Below are 21776 nucleotides of genomic sequence, written 5' to 3'. Positions count from 1 at the left end.
TATAACTGATTTTTGTACACTGATCTTGTATCATGCATCCCTTCTAAACTCACTCACTGTTCCAGTAATCTTTCTTGTAGATTCCTTGGGATTTTCTATAGATATGATCATGAAAGTTTTCCAGTCTTTTCCAAACAATATGAGATGGGTTTTTTTTTTTCTTGCCTTATTGCACTGGTTAGGATAGCCAACACAATGATGAATAAAAGCGGGGAAAACAAATATCCTTTCTTGTTTCTGATCTTAGACATAAACGTCTTTAACCTCTTACCACTAAATATAGTATTAGTTGTAGGTTTTCCACAAATGTTCTATACCCGGTTTAGGAAGTTCTCTTTTATTACTAGTGTTCCAAGGAATATAATTGATTTTCAAATGTTAAACCATTTGTGCATTCCTTGGGATAAGTCTTACGTAATCATGGTGAACTGCCACTGTTACCAACTGTTCAACTTACTAAGATTTTGTTAAAGAATTTTTGTGTCTACGTTCATGAAGGATTATTACTGTCTATAGTTTCCTTCTCTCATTCCTCAATCATGAATTTTCCTGATTTTAGTATCAGGATAATGTAGACCTCATAAAACAAGCTGGAAATATTCCCAACTCCTCTGTTTTTGGAAAGACTGTGTGTTAGAATAGTGTTGTTTCTTCCTAAATGTTTGATGAATTCTTCAGTGAAGCCATCTGGGCCTGGAGTTTCCTTTGTAACAAGATTTTTCATTGGAATTTCAATTTAACTACTAGGTGTGACACTATTTAGATTATGTCATCAAGGATAAGTTTTGGTCAACTGTGTCTTTCAAATAATTTTCCATCTCATCTAAGTTATCCAATTTATTGAAGTTTATTCATAAAATTCCCTCAGGATCATTAACATATGTCAGAGCTGTAGCTGTATGTTTCCTTTCATTGCTGATATTGGCAATTTGCATCTTCTTCCAATCATCAGTCTAATTACAAGTTTATCAATTTTATTGATCTTTTCATAGAACCAGCTTTTAGTTCAGTTGATATTTGATATTTCCTATTGTTTTCCTGTTACCTATTTCAACCCTATCTGTTCTTATCTTTATTATTTCCTTACTTCTACTTATTTGAAGGTTTAATTTGCCCTTCTTTTTCTACTTCTTAAAAAGGAAAACTTAAATTACTTTGAACCTTCTTCTTTTTTACCTAAACAATTATTGGTATAAATTTCCCTCTAAGCATTGTTTTAGCCGCATCCCATAAATGTTATATTTGGTTTTCATTATCACTTAATTTAAAATACTTTCTAACTTCCTTGTGATTTTTTTCTTTGAACCACAGAGTTCACTAGTGTTTTAGTAGTGTTATTTAACTTCCAAATATTTAGATATATTCTAGATATATTTCTGTTAATGATTTCCAGTTTAATTCTGTTGCAGTCAGATTACACTTTCTGTATATAGATCTCAGTCCTTTCACATTATTGACACTTGTTTTATAGCCCAATATATCTTGGTTGATGCTCATACATACTTGAAAAGAATGTGTATTCTTGTTGTTACCTTAATTTTTTGGTGGTGTTGTTCAAGTTTTCTATATATTTACTGATTTTTTGGCCTACCTTTTCTATCAATTACTAAGAACAAATCTTCAACTACCACTGAAGAAGTAACTATTTTTCCTTGAAATTTTGTTAGGTTTTGCTTCATGTCTCTGAAGCTTTTAATTAGACACACGAATATGTACGGTTGTTATGTGTTCTTAATGGATTGATCTCTTTATTTTGGAACAACATTCCTTATCTCTGGCAATATTCTTTTCCAACCTCTACTTGGCCAAATATTAATTCAACCACTCTAACCTTTCTTGTGATTAAAGTTTGCACTATATATTGTCCACCATTCTTTCACTTACATCTGTCTTTATATTTAAAGTGTGTTTCTTTTACACAGCATAAAACTAAGTCTTAGTTTAAAAAAAAATTCTTTAATGTTTACTTATTTTTGAAAGAGAAAGAAAAAGACAGAGCATGAGCACGGGAGGGAGGGAGGGAGACACAGAATCTGAAGCAGGCTCCAGGCTCTGAGCTGTCAGCACAGAGCCCGATGCAGGGCTCAAACCCACAAGCTGTGAGATCATGACCTGAGCTGAAGTCAGACACTTAACTGACTAAGCCACCCAGGTGTCCCTTGAGTCTTAGTTTTATATCCAATCTGACAATGTCTTTATGATAACTGGAACATGAAGATAGTTTAAACCTACCATCTCACTATTTGCTTTCTATTTCTTCTGATTTTTGTTCCCTTTTCCCTCTTACTGCCTTTTTGGATTAATTCAGGACCTTTTAAAATTGTTTTATCTCTACTTCTGAATTATTAACTATAACTCTTTGGTTTTTGGCTTTTGGGTATGTTTTTACAGATTGTTCTAGAATTTTCACTAGGCATCCAGAAGTTATACAGTCTACCTTCAAGTCATTACACCACTTCACATATAATGTAAGAACTTTATGATGAATACTTCCATATCCTCCTTCACATTCTTTGTACTATTTTTGTCATACGTTTTGCTTCTATCAATTTTATAAGTTCAAAATTCAATATTGCTATTTTTGCCTTAAAAATCAAGTATTTTGAAGAAATTTAAATATGAAAAAATGTATCTTTTTAATAAATGTGTATTTACTTATTTTGAGAGAGAGCAAGTACACACCAGCATGGAGAAAGGGAGAGAGAGAGGGGAGAAAGGGAGAGAGAGAAAGAGAGGAGAAAAAGGAGAGATAGGAGGGAGAGAGAGAGAGTGAGAGGGAGGGAGAGAGGGAAGGAGGGAGGGAGGGAGGGAGGGAGGGAATGAGAATGAATGAATCCCAAGCAGCGTCCACACTGTCAGCACACAGCCCAACATGGGGCTCCATCTCAGGAACTGTGAGATCATGACCTGAGCCGAAATCAAGAGCCAGACACTTAACTGACTGAGCCACCCAGGCACCCCATACAAATGAAAAATAAGTGTGTTTTATATTCCCCACATATTTACCGTTTTGAGTGTTTTTTCTTTGTGTAGATATAAGTTTCCATCTGGCGTCAGTTTTTTTTCTACCTGAAGGGATTCTCTTACATTTCTAATCATATAAGTCTGCTGGCAACACATTTCCTCAGCTTTTGTTAGTCTGAAACCAACTTTACCTTGCCTTCAGTTTTGAAGGATATTTTCACCATGTAAAGAATTCTAGGTTGACAGGTTTTTCTTTTTTTTTTTTTTAACTTTAAAGATACTGTTACATTTTTTGTAATGCTTAGTTTCTGATAATCTTGTTCTTTCCTTGGTGATCTATTTCTCTGACTGCTTATAAAACTATCACTATTTTCCCTCAGTTTAATTAGGCTTGGGATTTAATGAACATCTTGGAACGTGGATTTATACTTTCCTCAAATCCAAAAACTTGGGACTACTGTTTCTTCAAATAATTTCTTCTGTACTTCCCCTTTTCTAGAAGTCCAATTATATGTGTGATAGAATACTTGATATTGCACCACAGGTCGCTAAAATTCTGTTCTTTTTCATTCTATTTCTGTGTTTCCTTTTTGATCATTTCTTCTATTATGTCTTCAAATTCACTAATCTTTTATTTTCTTTTTTGTAAGTATATAGTCTACTATCAATACCACTCAGGAAAACTGTCATTTCTGATATTTCATTTTTATCTCTAGAAGTTCCATTTGCTTCTTTTTTTAAGTTATTTTGAGAGAGAGAGAGAGAGCGCGCGCACACAGGCAAACAGTGAAGGGGCAGAGAAAGAGAGAGAGAGAGAGAGAGAGAGAGAATCCCAAGCAGGCTCAGCACTGTCAGCACAGAGCCCGACACAGGACTCAAACTCAGAAATCGTGAGATCATGATCTGAGCCGAAATCAAGAGTCAGATGCTTAACCAACTGAGCCACCCAGGCGCCCCTCTATTTCCTTCTTTTAAACATCATCCATTTCTTTCCTCACTGTGTTCATATTTTCCTTTAAATACTTAACACAGTAATAATATTATTTTTATGTTCTTGTCAACTGATTCCATAATTCTGTTTCATTAACTGATTTTTCTTCTGGTTACAAGTCACAATTTCCCTTTTTCACATGTTGAGTAATTATTTATTGGATGCTAGACATTGCATGTTTTACATTTTTGAGTATCTAAATATGATTGTCCTGCTTTAAAGAACTTTAGGATTTATTTAACTGGAAGGCACCTCAATTAATCACTAAGTTTGGCGCTTGTTTTCAAGACTTTTTATAGTGTATCTAGGGAAGCTTTTATTCTAGAGATATTTTAACCCCACTACTACGGTGTGACCTTTTTGGAGTTTCTACTGAATGATCAAGGATTGCTCATTCTAGCAAGTCAGAACTTGAACACCTCTTAACCTTGGGTTATCTCTGGAAAACATTCAGCTCATAGCTTACCATGAGGTCTTTGTGGCATTTCACTCTATGCGTGTAGATCACAGTTTTCAGTGAAGACTGAAGAAGACCTCCATACATATTCATGGAGATACTTTTCTGGGCAGCATCTTCCTCTCTGTAACTGCCCTGTATGCTATGGACACATTAGCTTCTCTGGACTAAGATCCCGGTCTCCTCAACTGCACAGAATCAATATACTTTGCTTACAATCTTACTCCCTTATTACACAGTTCAGAGTATTTTTTCAGGAAGAAAGCTGGGGAATCAAAGGGTTCACCTCATTTGTTCACTTCTTTCAAGGATCACAATCCTTCCATGCCCATTGTCCAAAATATAAAAGCAATGGTTTCATAAGTTTTGCCAAGTCTTTTGTTGTTTATAGCAAAGGCATAAAGTTTGTCCCCTCTTGTTGCATCATGCCCAGAAGTTGAAGTCTGCTATACATTTTTATACTAATTATTATCATTTTGCTACAAATTCTACTTTGGGACAAATGTAGAGACAGTAATGACTGACTTTTTTTGAGTGCTTACTATATTCTAGGCATCAGACTAAAAAGTTTTACTTTAATTGCCTCATTTAATCCTTATCATAACCAATGTATTATATAACACCTCCATTTTATAAATGAGGAAAATTGGACTTCCAGAAGTAACTTGCCTAAATTACACATCTAGTAAGTGGTAGGATCAAATTTTCAATCCAGTTCTGCTGGGGCTATACAGCTGGGCTCTTAACAATACATCTGACAAACCCTTTGCTATACCCAATATACTTATCCCAAATGACAGTATCTCAAGAATGTACACAACTATATACATAATTACATACTATATACATACTAAATGTCATTACATAATGCCAAAGTGTTTATACTAATGCCTAAAAATAAGCTACATGAACATTTTTGTGAAAAATATTTTATATTTGTATAAGTTTAATATTTTATATACAAATATTCATCTATATATATAAACTGAGAAAATATTTAAAGATAATGTGTGAAGCTGGAAGTAGGAAAACTGCCCTTATTTATTAGGCAAGGATACTGAAGTTCTTACAACTTACTATCTCTGCAATTCATAAACAACTGTAATATACTTATTATTAATTTTATGTAATTCTATTTTATCTCCTCCATGATTTTGTATACAAGCTTCATGAGAGGAAAATCACGTCTTAGTCCTCCTTTATACACTCCGCATTGTTTAGAACAATGTCTTCTCTATAGTACACACTAGATTATTTTTTGATTTCTTGATAATTTGTTGATTTATCAAGATAAGCTTTTTAATGTAATTTGTACTTTGCTTTTTAAGTACAGATCCCAAAGGATATTACTACTATGTAAGGTCTTTCCTCCTAATTCTTTCTAGATTACAGGCTCCCCAAAGGCAAGGATACATTTTACATATCTGTGTCTCTGCTCAACAGAGAAGTCACTAATATACAACCAAGTGCTGGCTTCTAGTGTGGATATATACGCACAGGGCCTATAACTGAAGTATGTGCTTATGAGGCCTATAGGCCCACTGACTAGCATGAGTAGGACAAAGCTCAGCCTATCATAGGATTTTGCATTCCAAGATTCTCCTCAGTTATGGAAGTCCAAAATAGTAATAACACCATCCACATTTACATCACTGTTTAAAAAGTACTTCCACTTCACATGTTAGCCATGATCTAGTCAAAAAAATAAAAATTACTACTTATCCTACAAAGCGAGGAAAGCTGATTCCAAGACTGGTTACATTTGTGTGGTGGAAAAGTTAGGAATACAATCAGGGTTATTGAAAGAACCCTGGCATTATCAACAGTAGGAAGCCACTATTACCCCTATGCTGGAGGTACAATGGGAGGAGATGGTGGAACAGCCCAGAAGTCAGGGCCCTTCAGCAGCTGCCACAGCCATGAAGGAAATGATAAAACAAGGATGCCAAAGAAAGCCAAGAGGAGGAGAAATGCCCTGGCCTCTCTTCACTAATGAATGCTCTGTGATATTTTGCTGTTGTCTCCCATTGGTCAAATCAACCTGGAAACCAAAGAGCAGGGAAGTCTCGGAAAGAAATGTAGCCTCCTGTATTACAAAGCAGAACAGGAGAAGGCAGAGAAAGGATTTGAGAGCAATCAGGCAGTTGAGCCCACATTTTATATCATTCTGTGGAAGAAGAAATGCAGAGTTGGAGAATTCCACTGACTTACTCAAGGTCACACAGGCAGAAACTGGTGGAGCTAAAATTTACCTATAAACCAGTTTTATACATTTTTTCTACAGACTATGGTTTCCTTTTACCACAAAACAGAAGAGGAGATGGGAAACAATATTCTCTTCCCTGTACTCTTATAACAGCCTCCCATTGATTTTCCCCATTCTGTCCCATCCCTTTCTCTTCTTTAGTTTCCTATACACAACTGAATTTCCCCAGAGTTTTATTTAAAGAGGTATTCACATTGGAAGTCCTAAACTCTAAAGAGAATTGTTCTTAGGACCAAGACCACTGGCATCTCCCATTCCTTCATTCACTCCCAAGACCCCTTTTGCTTCCTTCCCTCACAGTACAAGCCACACTGAGTAGCAATTATTTGTCGCCTGTCTTCTCAGACTGATAGGAACTGATTCTCAGTCATCTTGATATCCTAAGAAACTGACATAGTGTCTAACACATTGTCAGTGCTCTGTAAGTGCCTGAATAAATGAATGAATATAACTGAAGATACCTTTCCACCAGATTGTTGAAGTATTCAAAATTAATCTGTCCTTCAATCTCTGAAGACTGTAAAATACACCAGTTCACAGAAGGTTAGAGTCATCAAGAGGAAAAACGTTCACTCCTTTAGTCCCAGTGTCTTAGTTTTGGTGTCCCAGCTTTACAATCAGCCAATAAAAGGTTGTTGTAGTCATGCCTTTTCATTTAGTCACAGGGATGAGAAGGATGAGCACAAGTGAGTGGCCGTCTAGATCGAGAATCCATTCATATGCTGATATAAAAGTAACTGGACAGCAAAGCCCTGTTTTAGCATTTTATCTATAGTGATACATAAGAGGCATTTGTGGGCCCACAATAATTTTGAGAGCATAGTTCTAGGGAATAGTGTTATGTAATCATAACATTTGAGATAAGGTTTAATTATCATTTTCACCTTTCCAACACCTCTCACAAAGCAATGCTTAAAAGCTTTACAAGAAAGAATATTACCCTTAAAGTGATAGCATGCAACAACGAAAGCACAAGAAAGACCAAACAATAAGCCAGTCTTTTATGGAAGCTTAGGTTCAAGGCATTATTCAAAATTATTACAAGTGCTTCCATCTAAGAGAGTTTACAGATAGGCTTCAAAGAGGAGGCTATTGGAAAAAATAAATGGACGATGTCCCCTACAAGAGATATTTTCATTTCTCCAGACTGAGAGCTAATGAAAGCCACTGGATACCGTGATAAGAAAGCACTGATCACAAGATAAAAAGCATGTCCTCAATATTATTCTATTTTCATTGTAAATCACAACACACTCAACATTGTTACTGATACATATGTGCAAGGTAGAGGGTGGCAACGAGGTGGAAGCCCTGACCTGCCCTCTATGGCAGGGACCTACAGGATGACAATAGCTAGTGAAAATAACTCTTCCCTTTACTGGATAGAGATATAAAACCGTATTTGGTGTTTTAACTGCAATCATAAAGTAAAAGTGATTTGAAAGTGATGAGAAAAATCACCAAGGTAATGAAAAATAAGGAAAATACCAGAAACTGTCCTAGATTGGAGGAGGCCAAGGATTTACAATGACTAAATGCAACATGGTTTACTAGATTGGATCTTATACCAGAAAAAGGACATGAGTGGGAAAACCACTGAAATCCAAATGAAGTCTAGAGTTTTAGTTAATAGGAGCATGTCAATGTTAATTTCTTAGTTTTGACAAACTGCCATTATTGTATAAGATATTAATATTAAGAGAAGCTGAGTGAAGGGTATGGGAACTTTCTGTACTCTATTTGCAACTGTTCTGTAAATTTAAAATTATTTCAAAATAAAAAGTATATTTTTTAAAGAATAAGCAAAGTCCACAGACTATATCGGTGTCTTTATCACTTGGATAATGAATTGAATGCTTCGTCCTACTTTCCAGCTTTTCAAAGAGGAAGAAGTAGATCCATCAGAAAACATGGAATATGGTAGGAGCAGGGCAGGCATTCTCTCCTGAATGGTTCTAAGATCGAAAGGAAAACCTCCATTAAATTTTAAGTGATGACCTCAGGGGCTGAGGCTCCCAGAGGGATTCAGCTAGCCCAAGGTTCTTGATGGACTTCCTATTATGCTGATCAATTCAAACTGTAGTTATCAGGGCATCACTTAGAAATGAGATCAGACTATTCCTTAATTCATCTGCATAGGTGTATATACACTTTTTCAATGTAAATAATTTACACTACAAGTCTGTGTGCTCAGTTGTCAGGATCCTGAAGAAAAAACCGCTAAGGGGTATGGCCACAAGTTTTGAGAGAATGTTCTACTTACAGGCTTAGAGGAGAAGACTAAGATTGAATTACCACGGCACACAAGTGCTGACAGGAAACAGATGGAACCATCAATTTGAAGATAATTTAAATAAAGGAACTGATTCCCAAGAGATGGACAAAATTTGGATAAATCAGCAAGGAAGAGTACAGCACCTCAAGTCCAGCAGTTGTGAAGAGCTCTTACAAGAGCGCTCACAAAGATGTCCCACACTGAAGAGGCAAGGAGAAGTTACTGGAAACTGAAAGACAGATATATGTAGGGGGCCACCTATACAGCATCCACTGGACACAAGCCAGAGGAGTTAATACTCTGACCTTACTCTCCTCCTGCTGATACTCTGCTGTTGTCTCCAATTGGCCAAATTCACCTAGGAACCAGAGCACAAAGGAACCCACTACCACAGCCCACAAAGGACAGCTTTCTGGAAGCTCATAACAGGAATGAGAAAGGGGTGGGCAGTAGATCTGGAGGGGCAATCATATCCAGCCTGCTCACTCTATTCCTGGCCTCCTCCTGAATTTGCAGTGCTACTGCACCTGTTTAATGACAATGGGAATCTGTTGATTGCTCAGTTGCAGAATTTTTCTGAATCCAATATGGCCAAATAATTTTCCATTTTATAAACTGATAGGGGTCAAGCCACATACTGACAAGATGCAATCACCTCTGAAAGAAAGGGTAATATTTGCTGAATAACTCAGGATAGCAAAGCAAGTGGCTGCTCTATATTTTCAAGCAATGGGATGGACATGAAAAGGACCATACCCAGATTCCCTAAGTAGTCTAACCTGGCTTCAAATAATAGTCCTCTTCCCTCTTTCAAGTCTGCCCTTTATATTGCCTTCATTTGTGAAACCTTTTTTTAAAAATCCAGCAGCAAAGACTTTTCCCTCGAGACAAAAGGGAGAGTTGGGGCAGAGGAATGACAAAAATACCACTGGAACACAAAAGGAACAAATGTCAGTAACTTCAGACTTCTGGCACTTACAGATTCACCAAGGTTTATATTATTTGTCTCTTCTTCATCACCTTGCAATTTTTTTTTTTTTCCAACGTTTATTTATTTTTGGGACAGAGAGAGACAGAGCATGAACGGGGGAGGGGCAGAGAGAGAGGGAGACACAGAATCGGAAGCAGGCTCCAGGCTCTGAGCCATCAGCCCAGAGCCCGACGCGGGGCTCGAACTCACAGACCGTGAGATCGTGAACTGGCTGAAGTCGGACGCTTAACCGACTGCGCCACCCAGGCACCCCTCACCTTGCAATTTCTAATAACGCATAAGAAAACTTCTTGGGGCACCTGGGTGGCTCAGTCAGTTAAGCATTTAACTCTTGATCTTGGCTCAGGTCATGACCTCACAGTTCCTGAGTTTCAGCCCAGCCATCAGGATCTGCACTGATGGTGCAGAGCCTGCTTGGCATTCTCTCTCTCTCCCTCTCTGCCCCTACCTCACTTACTCTCTCTCTCTTAAAATAAATATATAAACTTAAAAAAAATTTTTTTAAAGAAAAATTCTTAAATGGACAAATATATAAGGCAGCTAGAAGAGGGTGGAGGCATGAGGTGGATGTGGCATTTGAGCTAAGGGAAAAACAGCCAAGGAAGAAAAAAATGGGTAGGATCGAGGAAGAAAAAAACAGGTGAGATAAAACCTCATATTGAATGGGGAGTAATCAAATGAGAATTTGATTCTCTTCCTGTGAGGCACAGGAAAATGTGTGCCAATGAGCTGGCCAAGTGGTAGGACTTAGGTTCTCAATACATATACAGAAAATACATACAGAAAAGGTATGCCCTGCTTTAATAATTTAAATGCCAAGAGAGTCACATTTCTTTGATATTCAAGTTGTAATGATTCCAGGTTAGCAGTGCTTCTTCCCAGACATTCCCAAGAACACACAGGCTGCTCAGTCCATAATGCTAGTCTTGGTGTTTTCATTTCACAGCAGAATGTGTATTTATTCCATCACTCATTCATTGCTTCATGCAATAAATATTAAATAAATATTTATTGAGCACCTGCTATGCATCAAGCCCTGCTATAACTGCTGAGGATGCAGTAGAGAAAAAGGAAAACAAGATTCCTTACTCTCAGGGTCCAAACATTCTGTGGGTAAAGTAGACCACATTCAAACGAACAGAAATGAACACGTTCAAAGATTAATACACCCTTGAAAGAAATAAAGTAGGAGGGGTTCTTAAAGAGGGCCTGCCAGTGGAAAGGAGATCACTTTAAATTGAGTGGTCTGAGAAAGCCTCACTGAGGAGGGGTGTTTGGGCTGAGATCCTAGATGACAAAAAGGAATCAGCCAAGCCACACAGTGGAGTATGAACACTGAAAGCTCATGCCAGGAACAGCAAGTGCAAAAGTCCTGAGGAGGAATGGACCTGACTGCTCTTACAAAGGTGTCAGAGTCAGAAGGGGTTCAAACCTTGGCCACAGGCTATGTTGACAACCAGCCCTTCCTGGGAACCACTTGGGCCCTGGTATGCAAAGTCTGAATCAGGGGATCCAGATTCCTTCAGACACTTCCTCCGCACAAGTGTCTCTGACCTATTCCCATTAGGACACAAATGTTAATGGAGTCATGTAGCCCTGATAGAGATAGCTGGGAGGCAAGAATCATAGGTCCTTGGAAAGAAGGCTCCATCTCCTGACAGCACAGTGAAGGGGAGGGGGGAGGGATTTGTTATACTTTCAGATAAGTAACTTTATTTTGAAGATATCGCTCCCAAACAAAAGAAGGTGATCAAGAAGTTAGCTGACATCCTCCACCACTAGAAACTAGACTGCTCACAAAGCCTCACATAGCTGTTTTTGTTAAGTTCAATAACTTAGGTTTAAGTTTAACCCAATTATATTCCTTGCAAGATATGCCTATTGTTTTTCTCCTCAGGCAGAGAAGGAGAAGCTGATAAAACCAGGTGCGGCCCCTGGACACAGAAGTACCACTGGGCCATCACTATTGGGGAATGGGATGAGATCTTAAAGTACAAACAAGATATAATCATTTTGACGTAGAGCAGGCCACAATAAGCAATGGGGTGGCTTTAAAATATGTTGAGAAATTCTTTGATACTCCTATCTTCACAAGATGGAGCCTAATGCCTGTTCCCTTGAGTCAAACTTGAATGCAGTGACCTGGGGAACAGAGTGTGGTAGAAATGAAGTAGCATTACTCCTACGATGAGGACTTTATTTATTTATTTTTTTTTATTATATGAAATTTATTGTCAAATTGGTTTCCATACAACACCCAGTGCTCATCCCAAAAGGTGCCCTCCTCAATACCCATCACCCACCCTCTCCTCCCTCCCACCCCCCATCAACCCTCGGTTTGTTCTCAGTTTTTAACAGTCTCTTATGCTTTGGCTCTCTCCCACTCTAACCTCTTTTTTTTTTTTCTTTTTTCCTCCCCCTCCCCCATGGGTTCCTGTTAAGTTTCTCAGGATCCACATAAGAGTGAAACCATATGGTATCTGTCTTTCTCTGTATGGCTTATTTCACTTAGCATCACACTCTCCAGTTCCATCCACGTTGCTACAAAAGGCCATATTTCATTTTTTCTCATTGCCACGTAGTATTCCATTGTGTATATAAACCACAATTTCTTTATCCATTCATCAATTGATGGACATTTAGGCTCTTTCCATAATTTGGCTATTGTTGAGAGTGCTGCTATGAACATTGGGGTACAAGTGCCCGTATGCATCAGTACTCCTGTATCCCTTGGATAAATTCCTAGCAGTGCTATTGCTGGGTCATAGGGTAGGTCTATTTTTAATTTTCTGAGGAACCTCCACACTGCTTTCCAGAGCGGCTGCACCAATTTGCATTCCCACCAACAGTGCAAGAGGGTTCCCGTTTCTCCACATCCTCGCCAGCATCTATAGTCTCCTGATTTGTTCATTTTGGCCACTCTGACTGGCGTGAGGTGATACCTGAGTGTGGTTTTGATTTGTATTTCCCTGATAAGGAGCGACGCTGAACATCTTTTCATGTGCCTGTTGGCCATCCGGATGTCTTCTTTAGAGAAGTGTCTATTCATGTTTTCTGCCCATTTCTTCACTGGGTTATTTGTTTTTCAGGTGTGGAGTTTAGTGAGTGAGTTCTTTATAGATTTTGGATACTAGCCCTTTGTCCGATATGTCATTTGCAAATATCTTTTCCCATTCCGTTGGTTGCCTTTTAGTTTTGTTGGTTGTTTCCTTTGCTGTGCAGAAGCTTTTTATCTTCATAAGGTCCCAGTAATTCACTTTTGCTTTTAATTCCCTTGCCTTTGGGGATGTGTCGAGTAAGAGATTGCTGAGGTCAGAGAGGTCTTTTCCTGCTTTCTCCTCTAAGGTTTTGATGGTTTCCTGTCTCACATTCAGGTCCTTTATCCACTTTGAGTTTATTTTTGTGAATGGTGTGAGAAAGTGGTCTAGTTTCAACCTTCTGCATGTTGCTGTCCAGTTCTCCCAGCACCATTTGTTAAAGAGGCTGTCTTTTTTCCATTGGATGTTCTTTCCTGCTTTGTCAAGATGAGTTGGCCATACGTTTGTGGGTCTAGTTCTGGGGTTTCTATTCTATTCCATTGGTCTATGTGTCTGTTTTTGTGCCAATACAATGCTGTCTTGATGATTACAGCTTTGTAGTAGAGGCTAAAGTCTGGGATTGTGATGCCTCCTGCTTTGGTCTTCTTCAAAATTCCTTTGGCTATTCGGGGCCTTTTGTGGTTCCTTATGAATTTTAGGATTGCTTGTTCTAGTTTCGAAAAGAATGCTGGTGCAATTTTGATTGGGATTGCATTGAATGTGTAGATAGCTTTGGGTAGTATTGACATTTTGACAATATTTATTTTTCCAATCCATGAGCAGGGAATGTCTTTCCATTTCTTTAAATCTTCTTCAATTATCTTCATAAGCTTTCTATAGTTTTCAGCATACAGATCCTTTACATCTTTGGTTAGATTTATTCCTAGGTATTTTATGCTTCTTGGTGCAATTGTGAATGGGATCAGTTTCTTTATTTGTCTTTCTGTTGCTTCATTGTTAGTGTATAAGAATGCAACTGATTTCTGTACATTGATTTTGTATCCTGCAACTTTGCTGAATTCATGTATCAATTCTAGCAGACTTTTGGTGGAGTCTATCGGATTTTCCATGTATAATATCATGTCATCTGCAAAAAGCGAAAGCTTGATTTCATCTTTGCCAATTTTGATGCCTTTGATTTCCTTTTGTTGTCTGATTGCTGATGCTAGAATTTCCAGCACTATGTTAAACAACAGCGGTGAGAGTGGGCATCCCTGTCGTGTTCCTGATCTCAGGGAAAAAGCTCTCAGTTTTTCCCCGTTGAGGGTGATATTAGCTGTGGGCTTTTCATAAATGGCTTTTATGATCTTTAAGTATGTTCCTTCTATCCCGACTTTCTCAAGGGTTTTTATTAAGAAAGGGTGCTGGATTTTGTCAAAGGCCTTTTCTGCATCGATTGACAGGATCATATGGTTCTTCTCTTTTTTTTTGTTAATGTGATGTATCACGTTGATTGATTTGCGAATGTTGAACCAGCCCTGCATCCCAGGAATGAATCCCACTTGATCATGGTGAATAATTCTTTTTATATGCCGTTGAATTCGATTTGCTAGTATCTTATCGAGAATTTTTGCATCCATATTCATCAGGGATATCGGCCGGTAGTTCTCTTTTTTTACTGGGTCTCTGTCTGGTTTAGGGATCAAAGTAATACTGGCTTCATAGAATGAGTCTGGAAGTTTTCCTTCCCTTTCTATTTCTTGGAATAGCTTGAGAAGGATAGGTATTATCTCTGCTTTAAACGTCTGGTAGAACTCCCCTGGGAAGCCATCTGGTCCTGGACTCTTATTTGTTGGGAGATTTTTGATAACCGATTCAATTTCTTCGCTGGTTATGGGTCTGTTCAAGCTTTCTATTTCCTCCTGATTGAGTTTTGGAAGAGTGTGGGTGTTCAGGAATTTGTCCATTTCTTCCAGGTTGTCCAATTTGTTGGCATATAATTTTTCATAGTATTCCCTGATAATTGTTTGTATCTCTGAGGGATTGGTTGTAATCATTCCATTTTCATTCATGATTTTATCTATTTGGGTCATCTCCCTTTTCTTTTTGAGAAGCCTGGCTAGAGGTTTGTCAATTTTGTTTATTTTTTCAAAAAACCAACTCTTGGTTTCGTTGATCTGCTCTACAGTTTTTTTAGACTCTATATTGTTTATTTCTGCTCTGATCTTTATTATTTCTCTTCTTCTGCTGGGTTTGGGGTGTCTTTGCTGTTCTGCTTCTATTTCCTTTAGGTGTGCTGTTAGATTTTGTATTTGGGATTTTTCTTGTTTCTTGAGATAGGCCTGGATTGCAATGTATTTTCCTCTCAGGACTGCCTTCGCTGCATCCCAAAGCGTTTGGATTGTTGTATTTTCATTTTCGTTTGTTTCCATATATTTTTTAATTTCTTCTCTAATTGCCTGGTTGACCCACTCATTCGTTAGTAGGGTGTTCTTTAACCTCCATGCTTTTGGAGGTTTTCCAGACTTTTTTCTGTGGTTGATTTCAAGCTTCATAGCATTGTGGTCTGAAAGTATGCATGGTATAATTTCAATTCTAGTAAACTTATGAAGGGCTGTTTTGTGACCCAGTATATGATCTATCTTGGAGAATGTTCCATGTGCACTCGAGAAGAACGTATATTCTGTTGCTTTGGGATGCAGAGTTCTAAATATATCTGTCAAGTCCATCTGATCCAATGTCTCATTCAGGGCCCTTGTTTCTTTATTGACCGTGTGTCTAGATGATCTATCCATTTCTGTAAGTGGGGTGTTAAAGTCCCCTGCAATTACCACATTCTTATCAATAAGGTTGCTTATGTTTATGAGTAGTTGTTTTATATATTTGGGGGCTCCGGTATTCGGCGCATAGACATTTATAATTGTTAGCTCTTCCTGATGAATAGACCCTGTAACTATTATATAATGTCCTTCTTCATCTCTTGTTACAGCCTTTAATTTAAAGTCTAGTTTGTCTGATATAAGTATGGCTACTCCAGCTTTCTTTTGGCTTCCAGTAGCATGATAAATAGTTCTCCATCCCCTCACTCTCAATCTAAAGGTGTCCTCAGGTCTAAAATGAGTCTCTTGTAGACAGCAAATAGATGGGTCTTGTTTTTTTATCCATTCTGATACCCTATGTCTTTTGGTTGGCGCATTTAATCCATTTACATTCAGTGTTATTATAGAAAGATACGGGTTTAGAGTCATTGTGATGTCTGTATGTTTTATGCTTGTAGTGTTGTCTCTGGTACTTTGTCTCACAGGGTCCCCCTTAGGATCTCTTGTAGGGCTGGTTTAGTGGTGACAAATTCCTTCAGTTTTTATTTGTTTGGGAAGACCTTTATCTCTCCTTCTATTCTAAATGACAGACTTGCTGGATAAAGGATTCTCGGCTGCATATTTTTTCTGTCTAGCCCACTGAAAATCTCGTGCCAATTCTTTCTGGCCTGCCAAGTTTCAAAAGAGAGATCAGTCACGAGTCTTATAGGTCTCCCTTTATATGTGAGGGCACGTTTACCCCTTGCTGCTTTCAGAATTTTCTCTTTATCCTTGTATTTTGCCAGTTTCACTATGATATGTCGTGCAGAAGATCGATTCAAGTTATGTCTGAAGGGAGTTCTCTGTGCCTCTTGGATTTCAATGCCTTTTTCCTTCCCCAGTTCAGGGAAGTTCTCAGCTATTATTTCTTCAAGTACCCCTTCAGCACCTTTCCCTCTCTCTTCCTCCTCTGGGATACCAATTTTGCGTATATTATTTCTTTTTAGTGTATCACTTAGTTCTCTAATTTTCCCCTCATACTCCTGGATTTTTTTCTCTCTCTTTTTCTCAGCTTCCTCTTTTTCCATAACTTTATCTTCTAGTTCACCTATTCTCTCCTCTGCCTCTTCAATCCGAGCCGTGGTGGTTTCCATTTTGTTTTGCATTTCATTTAAAGCGTTTTTCAGCTCCTCATGACTGTTCCTTAGTCCCTTGATCTCTGTAGCAAGAGATTCTCTGCTGTCCTCTATACTGTTTTCAAGCCCAGCGATTAATTTTATGACTATTATTCTAAATTCACTTTCTGTTATATTATTTAAATCCTTTTTGATCAGCTCATTAGCTGTTGTTATTTCCTGGAGATTCTTCTGAGGGGAATTCTTCCGCTTGGTCATTTTGGATAGTCCCTGGCATGGTGAGGACCTGCAGGGCACTTCCCCTGTGCTGTGGTGTATAACTGGAGTTGGTGGGAGGAGTCGCAGTCAGACCTGATGTCTGCCCCCGGCCCACCGCTGGGGCCACAGTCAGACTGTTGTGTGCCTTCTCTTCCCCTCTCCTAGGGGCGGTATTCACTGTGGGGTGGCGTGGCCCATCTGGGCTACTTGCACACTGCCAGGCTTGTGATGCTGGGGATCTGGCGTATTAGCTGGGGTGGGTAGGCAAGGTGCACAGGGGCAGGAGGGGCAGGCTTAGCTCGCTTCTCCTTAGGTGATCCACTTCAGGAGGGGCCCTGTGGCAGTGGGAGGGAGTCAGATCCACTGCCGGAGGTTTGGCTCCTCCGCAGAAGCACAGAGTTGGGTGTTTGCGTGGAGCGAGGAAGTTCCCTGGCAGGAACTGGTTCTCTTTGGGATTTTGGCTGGGGGATGGGCGGGGGAGATGGCGCTGGCGAGCGCCTTTGTTCCCCACCAAACTGAGCTCTGTCGTCCGGGGGCTCAGCAGCTCTCCCTCCCTTTGTCCTCCAGCCTTCCCGCTTTCCGAGCAGAGCTGTTAACTTATGACGCTAAGCTCACAGCTTTGTGACGCTAAGTCGCACTTGCTGTCGGAACACAGTCCGTCAGGCCCCTCCGCTTTTGCCCGCCAGACTCGGGGGCTCTGCTTGGCCGGCGAGCCGCCCCTCAGCCCCGGCTCCCTCCCACCAGTCCGTGGAGCGCGCACCGCCTTGCCGCCCTTCCTACCCTCTTCCGTGGGCCTCTCATCTGCGCTTGGCTCCGGCGACTCTGTTCTGCTAATCCTCTGGCGGTTTTCTGGGTTATTTAGGCAGGTGTAGGTGGAATCTAAGTGATCAGCAGGACGCGTGGTGAGCCCAGCGTCCTCCTACGCCGCCATCTTCCCTCCTCCCTCCACGATGAGGACTTTAAAAGCAATATGGCCTCCTCCTTGCTCTCTCTCCATCACTCGCTCTGGGTAATTCCAGTTGCCATGCCATTAGGACACTCAAGCAGGTATATGAAAGGCCCATGTGATAAGAAACTGAGGTCTCCTGCCAACAGCCCTGTGAGGGAGCCATTTTGGAAGCTGATCCTCTAGCTCCAATTAAGCTCTCAGATGACTACAACCCCAGCTGATATTTGGTTATAATCTCATGAGACACCCCAAGCCAGCCAATAAGCCACTCTCAAATTCTTAAACCACAGAAACTACATTTTCTGAGGTAATAAATGTTCGTTGTTTTTAGTCACTAAGTTCTTAGGTAATTTGTTATGTGTCAGCCAAAGCTGTGAGGTCTGCAAGCATTTATATGGTGCTCTATAGGAGGGCACCAAGTCTTGGAATAACGGCTGGGCTAGTGTTTAGTATCCAGATTCTATCTCCAGGCTGGCAGGGCCCCGGGACATATCTATTATGAATGAAAGCAAGGAGAAACATAACTGGAGTTATCAAACATGTCTCAAATATAGAAAACACCATTTGTTCCTGTTTGAAATTGTTAATAATCATACTGTTCTCATATTGTTGCCGTGTTTAATATTTTCACACGATACTAAGAGAATGACTTAATGGTCTGCTGACAGGCATAACAAAATACTCTGATATTAAATCTGCCTCAAGACTGGAAGGGTTACATAAATGTAAAAATTCCAACCCAGAGTAAAGATGTCAACCTCTGTGGCAGACAATTTTAGTACCTTTAATTCAAGCTTACTAGTCTGTGACAGAGAGAATCCTGCCATTTTGAATCTTCCAATTTACTAAGCCCCAGACTGACAACATCCCTCCATATGTCAGTGTTTCTCTGTAGGTTAAAAAGCTAAGGGAACACAAACAAGCAATATTATTTTGGAACCAAGAGATGTTATTCCGAAGCTTAAATTCCTTACGCTCATCACATCTGCTTCCCAAAATATCAAAAATATAGAAAATCAGAAACTGTCAAAGGCAAATCAACTCAGATGTGCCTATTCCGAGACTAGCATGTCAATAGTGTTTATACCCCTTCTTACACCATATAGTCTAATTACCTCTGATTATATATTTAAGGAAACTTCCACGCACCGTAAACAGCACAAAAATATATCCCTTCAGGTTTATATTTCCTCCATCTGGCAGAGACTGGGAGTTCCCCAGCCAACCAAAGTCCTTGACTAGGACACTTCACTGATGGGTTAAGGGATGGGGAATAAATAACAACAATCACTCACGAGAAATGTCATATTTCTCTTTTATTGCCCATCTCATCCTCTAAAAACCTCAAGCCTAGGAAAGGGTGCTCTCATGGCAAATTGAAATCCAGGTGGCACCAATAATCCCAAATATGACCTCCCTGCAAACTGACTTGAGGACCAATAGTGTCACAATTCTTTGCCAGCTTCAGGGGCAATTGCTAAGGGTGGAAAAACTATACCCAAAGAAATAGTCAGCAAGGTGCTGACCCCAATATGGCCTTTTGTAGAAAATTGTTTCGTTTGTTTTTTTCACTATCCTTAGGTGGCTTTCCAGTGAGTCCTGGGGAATTCTTGCAATTCAGATTCTCATCTATTTTTCCCTGTGTTCCTGTCACCATAGTCTTAGAGTCAAGTGGCTTAAATTCCCAACTGGCAAACTCCACTATGTCAGTTTGAGGTTTTTATTCCCAGAATAGACTAGGCTTAAAATCACCCAGTAAACAAAGGCAGCATTCTGAAAGGGGTTCTCTCATGGGAGAGTTTGTGATTGAAGACTGAAGCCACTAGGGAGAGCAGGGGATCTCAGAGAGTGCAAGGAAAAGGCAAAATGTCTTCAGAGGGAAGTTTTATTTTTACACAGAGAGAGACTTTAGAGTCCTCTCAGAACAGTCAGAGAAAAATGATTGTCATTTTTCTAATATTTAAATGATGCCTATGAATTCAGTATTTAAAGAATACAATAAAAATTTTAAAAAAAACAGACAACTGACACTGATTTGGTTCTCAAAATGTTTTCAACTTCCACTCAGTAAGAAAGAAATATCAAATCATATACCCATGTGGTTCATACATTTATTCACTTATTAAGCATCTTTTACATACCAGGAACTGTGCCATGTGGTGAGTGTTAAGCAAAGAAAAGGACGTAATTCCTATATTCATGAAGTTAATAGTCTAGAAGGATAGGCAGAAATACAATGGATATGCGAGGTGAAGGAGAGAAAATGAGAGAGAAAACAACAGAGTTACATAATAGATAGGTAGAAATATTTATATTAAAATGGTGCAGTTGAGCCAGTCACGGAGGCCAGAGAAAGCCTCTACGAAGGAAGTTTGATTGAACTGAATTCTGAAGAATGTATGTGTTTTCTGGGAGTTGGGGAATGAGGATAACATACCAGATAAAAGAGAATGCACATGTACAAAGGACCTGCAGCAGTAAAGGAGAATGGTACATTCAGGAAACTGAAAGAAGATCATTACAGCTGTATTGCAAAGATCAAGAAACCTAGTGTAAGAGTAGGCTATAAAGATAAACAAGGGGCAGACCACCCAGGGCCTTCTAGGCCATGCATGCAAATGAGTGGGTTCATATCCTAATGTAAACGGGGATCTACTAGAAGGTTTTTAAGCAAAGGTGTGACATAACTACATGTTTATTTTAGAGGGACCCTTCCAGCTATAGCCTAGACACCAAATGTCAGAAAAGGTCAGAAAAGATTTAAGCACACCAGTTGGAGCTTTTAGAGTTGTTCAAGTGAGAAAGAGACACTTGTGCCAGCAAGGTCTGTGGGCCCAGGTGGCAATTATTAGCCTCTTGTCTCTCAGTCCTACACCTGCCTTTACATACTGTGCTCTCTTCTGCTGGGCTGAGTCTCTGAACCACATTTCCCAGGTTCCCTTGTCTACCACCTTCCTGTTAGGTTTTGCCAACAGGAGGCACTGGCAGGAGGTCAAAGGGTGGAAGAAAGAGGAAAAACTCCAACTTATGGATCTGACTGTGTGGCCATTGCCGCTGGTTGCAGGTGGTTGCCGTTGTGACAGCAGGGATGGGGTGATTCTGAAATGCAGCAGCCTGTGCAAAGGCAACACCCTTTCAGGAGCTGTAGGCCAGGTTAACGCTCCTCCTTTCCAACACATCCAGACTGAACTGCCACATGTCTTTTACAGAGCAGCAGAAGATGCAGCTTCTGGGTTTCACTCTAGGACACTGACAACATCTTCCTTTTCTCTCTTCCAGGTACCCTCTTCCATCCTTTTAGATCTTCCAGCCTGCTCCAAATTTATAACCAACTCCCTGCATTTAATTCCATTTGAAATAACAAGAATGATTTCATTTTCCTTGACTAAACTTAGGCTAAAAGGGTGCAGAAATTAAAAGTTGGAACAAATTCATTAAATCATTCTTCCTAACATAGGGTACCTATTTGACACTATTTGGAGAATTTCAGTGGCAGAGAACATACTACTTGGTAGGGCAGTCTAACCCATTGATGGTAATCTCCATTATTAAAGCCTTCCTAAGAATGACCTCAAATCCACCCACCTATTTGCCATGGGTCAATCATGGGAAGGTATTCACCATGAGCCCTTAATGTACCTGACATTCCAGTTAACTGAATATAGGCATCATGT

The sequence above is a fragment of the Leopardus geoffroyi genome, chromosome A3, assembly GCF_018350155.1.
Source record: "Leopardus geoffroyi isolate Oge1 chromosome A3, O.geoffroyi_Oge1_pat1.0, whole genome shotgun sequence".
NCBI lineage: Eukaryota > Metazoa > Chordata > Mammalia > Carnivora > Felidae > Leopardus > Leopardus geoffroyi.
The sequence above is the reverse complement of the archived record's forward strand: the minus strand, read 5'-3'. Positions refer to the sequence as shown.